Raw genomic sequence first — 7,624 nt, forward strand, 5'->3', positions numbered from 1 at the left:
GCTATGGAAAGATCGGGTTCCAAAGGCCGGATCCCTTGTGAATCAAGTCACGAAAAGTTCAAGAATCGGCAACAGGCCATGGGCCTATTTCTTCAACGCCGACACTTCTATTCTATTCTATTCGGAATTATTTAGTCATTACCAAACAATTAGTTTAATTTAAACTAATTATACTCCCCAATCGAGCAGAAACGAGCGGTTCTGCTGAGACAACTAAGAATGTTGCTTGCAGCCGAGAGTCGACAGCCGCAGCAAACGAGTCTGTCGTCAGCTTCAGTTTACCCAGCCATTACTCAATCTGCCGTCAGCTTCAGCTGAGCCCGCCATCGTCCACTCTTGCCTTCCGGCAGGTCCAGCTAACCAGGTCATCAACGAATCTCGTCAGATCTCGTCATCAACCACTTGATCGCGCTTTCGCCCACTCTCGCTCTCCTGCCCTGGAGCGACTACCTAAACTAACCTAACCCAAACTATCCTAACCTAACCTATATCCTACCCTAACCTAATCATTAGTAACCAACGCAGCTCTCCTGTTGTCACGATTCGATAATCACGCGAAAAAGTCTCTTACCTCTGCATTTAACCGATCATTCCACCCTTTCGGCACTCGCAACTTCTCACCAGACATTAAATTTACAGGTTAGTACTGCAGGGCTCCAATTCACGCAGGTCCAATTCTTTAAGGTACGTACAGCTACGCAGAAGTCCCGCTCATGGGCCACCGATAATGAGCGACAGTAAAATATCATCGTATAAATCTCATCGTTCGCAATTGATCAGTTCAGCTCACATTTTCAGGCAAGAAAATATATAGATAGCTTCCTACATTGATTTCATGAATCAATCCTCAAATATCAATCAGAATAACGGTAGAAAAAACGTTCGTCTTTTAAATAAGAAACCATTAATTTCGTGACGTGACAAAATTTTCTTAGTCACAGGCCAAGTTCAAGGCTGAAACTATTGATAATTTCTACATTAAGTCTTTGTCTGCGTACTTATCTGTCATAGTCTATCCCATTCGTATATGAGGGCATGGCTAAAAGTGAAACTATCAGTAGGCGAAGGACTAAGCAAAGTACCGGTAATCTAAATCTAAGTCATGGAGGCGCACAGGAACTGAGTTTAGGACAGCTTTCGGCCAGGACAAGCCTATTCAGTTCAGCCGAAAAAAAAAGCCCGAAATCGTTAGAATTGTGGTAACTTAATTGAAAGTACAGCTTGGCCGAATGTTTTAGTACATTGTTTCTGTTTTTTAGGATGTTGACATGCATAACGAAATGTTTTAGTCTTTTAGGATTGCTGGTAATACGTATTAATTGAACTTTTTGTTAACTTACGAGTGTGACGTTAAATTTTATTTTTTTTACGTAAATTAAAGAGCTTTCGTGCACCGTGCTTGACGGATTTAAAGGTCATGACCGGAGGTCAGTAAGCACTCATTTCCAATTTCATTTCCAACTTTAACAGTATATTGGTAAAATTATGGTACTCCTTTCACCCGGACAGCCGGACTTAGGTACCAATGCAATTGAAGATGTTTAATACTTCTGCATAAAAAAAGAATGAGTGGGGTTTTTGACAATAGTATATTAAACATAAATATCAAGCTGTAACCCTTCAAAATAAACCCACGAATTAACAAACTTCGGATTTTGTCCTATGAATTTCGATTTCTTCCTGAAAATTAAATCATTGATGAAATTTTCAGAAGCAAGTTGGCAAGTTCACGACACATTACATCCAACAAATGATTCAACACGTCCGCCATCTTAGCGGTATGCACAACTCATGAGAAATTTTCTACTTAAATTTAGCACAATCAAGCTACAACACCGCTCATCGATAAGGAAATTTCCAGCAGATCAGATCCGGTATTTGGCACACCGAAACTTTCGCAACACGGCAGGAACACTCACTGGCTTATGCTTGTCACCAGCACAGAGCCACAGACTAACACACAACCACTCTCAACGAAAGCCGCCGGGCCTGTGACGAAATTCGGGTCCTCGGGACTCGGGTTGGTCCGGGATTATTGAAAGGTTGCCGACTTTTCTCGACCTCGACATTCGTGACGATTGACCTCCGTTGGCGGCATACGGTGATCGAAAAACGCCTGGTTGAAGACGAGTAGAAGACCACAGCAGTAGACACTGATTATAGTGCCAGCGAAGTACTGAAGTAGCGAAGTACTTGAATAGAACCTTCAAGCCCTAGGTACGGTTACGGCATCTTATCCGTAGAGGACGATATAGTGTGACGATGTAGCCAACATCAGAAAATGAGGCGGTAAAAAGAGGCAGACGTTGACGTGAGACAAGGACATAAGGAGCATCAGCAAAAGACGAAGAGGTGTAACAACGATGCAAGCAATATCAGCAAGAGACGATGTGGGGTGAAAAAGATATAGAGGACATCGGCAAGAGAGGATGATGTCAGACAATGATGTAGGAGATATCAGTAGGAGACGACGAGGTGTAAAGGAATGTAGGAGAGTCTAGACGCTGAACAGAAGAGATTTAGGAGAACAAAGATGCAGGAGAGCATAGATGTAAGAGAACAAAGATATAGGAGAACAAACATGTAGGAGAACAAAGATATAGGAGAATAAAGATGGAGGAGAGCATAGATGTAGGAGAACAAAGATATAGGAGAATAAAGATGGAGGAGAACAAAGATGTAGGCGAACAAAGATGTAGAAGAACAAAGATATAGGAGAACAAAGATATATATAGGAGAACAAAAATGTAGGAGAACAAAGATGTAGGAGAACAAAGATGTAGGAGAACAAAGATGGAGGAGAACAAAGATATATATAGGAGAACAAAGATGTAGGCGAGCAAAGATGGAGGAGAACAAAGATGGAGAAGAACAAAGGGATGTGTATGAGCCCAGTCCAACCCTAGATGATGCCGCTGCGCATTAATATGCACAGAGAAAACCATTTAATGGAAACGCCTCGCAATAAGCGATGGCTATAAACAAATCACTATCATTGTGTCATCGGACGACAAAGAGTGTCGAAAATATTGTAGTTTTAAGATTGTTTCTACCTTTTACGATTGTGAGATTCTAGTTTTGCAGCATTAAAATCCTAATACATTTTAACATTAACAAGCCTATAATACTGTAATTTTCGCACCATTTATAGCGACCAAGTAATGCTGAGGGCTTATATGCGTTCTCTATGTTCCCTCGCGGAGAGCCCTACCTGTTCAACTGTGACGTTAACTGGGCTAGTTCAACAGTGATAATATCTGCTGCTAGTTCAACAGTGACGGTATTTGATGCTAGTTTAACAGATACATTATCTGGTGCTAGTTCAACAGTGATAATATCTGCTGCTAGTTCAACAGTAATAATATCTGCTGCTAGTTCAACAGTGACGGTATTTGATGCTAGTTTAACAGTGACGGTATCTAATACTAGTTCAGCAATGACGGTAACTAAAGCTTTTCTTAACGAAAGCGCTTTTTTGCGATCCGTGCAAACGAACGACGGCAACTATAAAACTTATCCCTGAATTAATGTCTGCGTTGAGTTTGTTTTGCACTGCACAACTTTCCTGTTAGTGGGTACAAACTAGAAGCTGTCACTGTAAAACAATGATCAGCAAATCTGTTTTCAGTTTCCAAAAAGGGCGCGGGCTAAAGCCTGTCTTGAAGAGATACGGTGACATAGAGGGAAGCAGAATGTTCCACGCTTTGAGTGAGTAGACGTGGCCTGTTACTTCCATGCAAAAATCATCATGCACTGCAGCTAGATAATGGTATGGTAACCACTGGGCAGGGTGGCCCAGTGGTTACAGTTCAGAGTACCATGATTGGCGCAGAGAGACGCGGGTTCGATCCCAGCTCTGTGCGTCAGTTTCTGGTCAGAATCGGCAAGGAGGCCGGGCGGTTAAGCACAGCAGAATTGTAGCAGTGAGTTGCGAGTTCGAGACCTCAAAATGCTGTGAATGTTCTGCGATGTTAAGAATCGGCGACAGGCCTACGGCCTAATAACGCTGAAACCGCTATACCGCTATTATTAGAAAACAATCACGGTTTAAACATCCTGTACACAGAACATGAGTGTCACAGAACACGTAAAGTTTTAAAGTTTTAACCTGGCTCAGCGTCTCACTCGATCGAGTCGCGCCACAGCATTCAAACCTAATAACCTAGTCAAGCCTAATTTGCCTCCAGACTGCACACAATCAATCAACGTACGCGGCATTAGCATTGACTCCGTGAATCCAGGAAATATTATCAGAATATAGTTTTCATATTGCACTCCGTAATTTCGCAAGCTGATACAAGCGTATCTTCAGGAAATCTGTTAAGAACACAAAAAAAACGGTGTGAAGGCAACCCTCATACTGAGCAAGTGTGCATCTCACATCAGCCGAATCAGGGCTACAGTGCGCATGAGCGTTTTTGGTCCTCATTGATTGAAAGGTTTCCTCATTCATATTTTTTGTCCACATAAGAAATCATTCAAAATTATTAAAATATAAAACTTTGGCCGCATGCTGTTCCCTATTTACCATATCACTGTGCCCTCAGCCCGGTCGTTGACGGCACTGTGCCCTCAGCCCGGTCGTTGACGGCACTGTGCCCTCAGCCCGGTCGTTGACGGTGGGTTGGAACGACGTATCAGTTGAAGTTTATTGAGGAGTAGTAGTAGTAGGTCTGTTATTGACAGGTGTCATTACCTTAGGAGTGAGAAATAATCAAAATGATAGTTGTATATGGACTGGTGATGGGGCCAACAGGTTAATTCTTTGCAGTGCACATGGATTGCACCATAGTGGATGAGTCACGCCTGTAAATCACTGATAGGTTGCAGCTGCTGTTATTTCTATAGCTGCTGTTGATGCCTTGTTGGAGCATGCGATGCACGGCCACGTTTGTGTGAGGCACCGTTGCGCTCGGCACATTCCTGACTCAAGAGAACACGGACACAAAAACAATTCAGACGCTGGTAACGGCCCACAAAAATTACATGTAAACAGCGTGCGATAATTTTCGATTTAAAAAAATCTGTTTTAGGCTTGAAGAAGCTGCTCTCTGACACACAATTGACTGAAGACCAATGAACATTATTGTCAGCAAATTTTACTTTCACTGTAGCGAAAATTCTGTCCAAGATAAAATGAGAGATACAAGTTAGTTGCCTGAGTGTTCGAATTAACTAAAATTTAGCCACAAAAGTATATTGACTTTGGTTATCATTACCATAAACCGGTCAGGTGACACGTGCCATGATATGCGTACGTGTCACGACCCGCGCACGCGTTACAGGCAGCGCACGACGAGCAGGGGTGGAGTACGGCAAATTTGAGGAGGGCGGGGTGGGGTAATGAAATCTTGGGCAGGGCGGGGTGGAAACGCCAACCATCAGCATGCAATATCTGCACATAGCCTCAGACCAATGAGCTGTGGGCAACTCCGGCTAACAGTAAATCCGCTTTGCACAACACAGCCAATGCTCCACAGCGCCGCAGCACAACACAGCCAATGCTCCACAGCGCCGCAGCACAACTGGCCGGAACGCAACAGGCCTACCGCAACAGGCGGCGCAGGTTAGGTTTGGTTAGGTTACGTTAGGAGTAGCTGTTGCGGTAGGGCCTGTTGCGCCCCGGCCAGTTGGGCTCCGGCCTGTATGCGCTCCGGCCTGTGACTGAACGGCGGTGTTGTAGTGGGCGCTTTGATTCAAAAGCCGTGAAGATGCCCGGCTGCGTAACGCTCGGGAAGGTATATGAATCGTACTGTGGACTTGGGCTATGCTGACCTCTAGCTATCCACCCGGGCAGGAGTAGGACACGTCTCGGACAAATTTACGCTGGACTCGCAGTAAATCTCCAAATTCAGTGAGCAAGGAATATCTCACAAAGTGATGAACGTAGCTCAATGAAACTTGGTACACGTATTCATTAGGACCTAACGATGATGTTTAGCTCGTGAAATTTTTATGAATTTCGCCTTCATTCGTGAGTTATTTGATGCTACGTGCCGAAATTTGCAGTGAGCAAGACATTTCTTCCAAGGTACTGAACATATATGGACGAAATTTTGAATATACATTTCTAACCTCCCAACGGTGATGTTTAGCTCATGACAATTTTTTCGATTTTGCTTTCGTTTGCGAGTTATACGGCTTTACGTATACGCGCTCTTGGCCAATGCAAGTTTAAAATCGGCCTGAGAAATGCCGGTCGTTTCTCCGTATATACGTATAACTAGAGAACGAAGGCAAATCGAAAAAATTGTCACGAGCTGAACATCACCGTTGGGAGGTTAGGAATGTATTCAAAATTTCGTCCATATATGTTCAGTACCTTGGAAGAAATGTCTTGCTCACTGCAAATTTCGGCACGTAGCATCAAATAACTCAGAATCAAGGCGAAATTTATAATAATTTCACGAGCTAAACATCACCGTTAGGTCCTAATGAATACGTGTACCAAGTTCATCGAGCTACGTTCATTACTTTGGGAGATATTCCATGCTCACTGAATTTGGACATCGGCCTCGAGACCGGCCGCAAGTCCGGCCGTAAATTTGTCCGAGACGTGCACTCGGTAAGGTTTCCGTTGAAGGTTTCTGCTCATCAAATTCGCTTACTCGATCAGATTCATTTATATTCTTTATCGTGTACTTTTCAAGAAGTTCTCTTAGCCTTGGTTGACGTCGCATCCGTTTCAGTTATTAGGGACGACTGACACTGAGATTTCCTCACCACATTTCACATTTATTGAATCGCTGGATGGGTTAAATTGAAGAGCTCCACTTGTGAACGGTGGAAGTCGTTCACTGTTAATCGCGTTCATTTCATATGCATTTATTTTCATACCTAGCTAAGGTGTTCGCCCAGCGACATTCGGAGTAATGACTTCAGTAACATTTGAGCCCAACCTTACCGCAGTGGTCGTGACTGGTGGGTCGCCTGCCGAAGACCACCACTGCCCTGGATGTATTGGACCATCATGATTACTGCCTTCCGGAACGTAGCCTTCAACACTTCAAGCCGTCCGTATCTAGGCCGTGGGTCGAACCAGCCCTCGGTCGAACGGCCACTTGTCGAAGGACGATAAATTTTGGAACATAACTATGCTATCTGAAACCTAAAGGTGCTTGTACACGGGGATAGTGAAGACGGCTAGTAAATCTGGCTAGTGTCGGTCGCTTGGTGACTATCCGGCTAGTAAGCCTGTACACACGAGGAGAGTATAAGGTGCCGCTATCTTCTCGTTCGCGCCCGCCAGTGAGTCGTTAGAAGCCGTCGAGTGAGGTCGGTCAAGATGGATAGTGTGATCACCTTCAACAACTCGAGTCTGTACGTCTTTTTTATACTCCATATTCTAGCCCTTAAAAATACAGCGTCGGTAATAACTACCTAAACCCTGACTAATAAGGTCTTCTTTCCGTTTCAAAATACTCGTTTCTCTCTTCATTTTGTTGGAGTAACCATCATGGAAAACATTATACTTTAATTCATATTTTTGGAATATTTAAATATCGTCTGGAATCCACTTTGTTGGATTCCTCTTAGAAACATTATCGTTCAAACAAGCCATGATTTACGTGACCCAAGATACTTCACAGGAGCGGCCCAGAGGCTCTCACCATGGCTGCATCAG

The sequence above is a fragment of the Hyalella azteca genome, unplaced genomic scaffold (genome assembly GCF_000764305.2).
Source record: "Hyalella azteca isolate HAZT.00-mixed unplaced genomic scaffold, Hazt_2.0.2 contig11653, whole genome shotgun sequence".
Lineage (NCBI taxonomy): Eukaryota > Metazoa > Arthropoda > Malacostraca > Amphipoda > Hyalellidae > Hyalella > Hyalella azteca.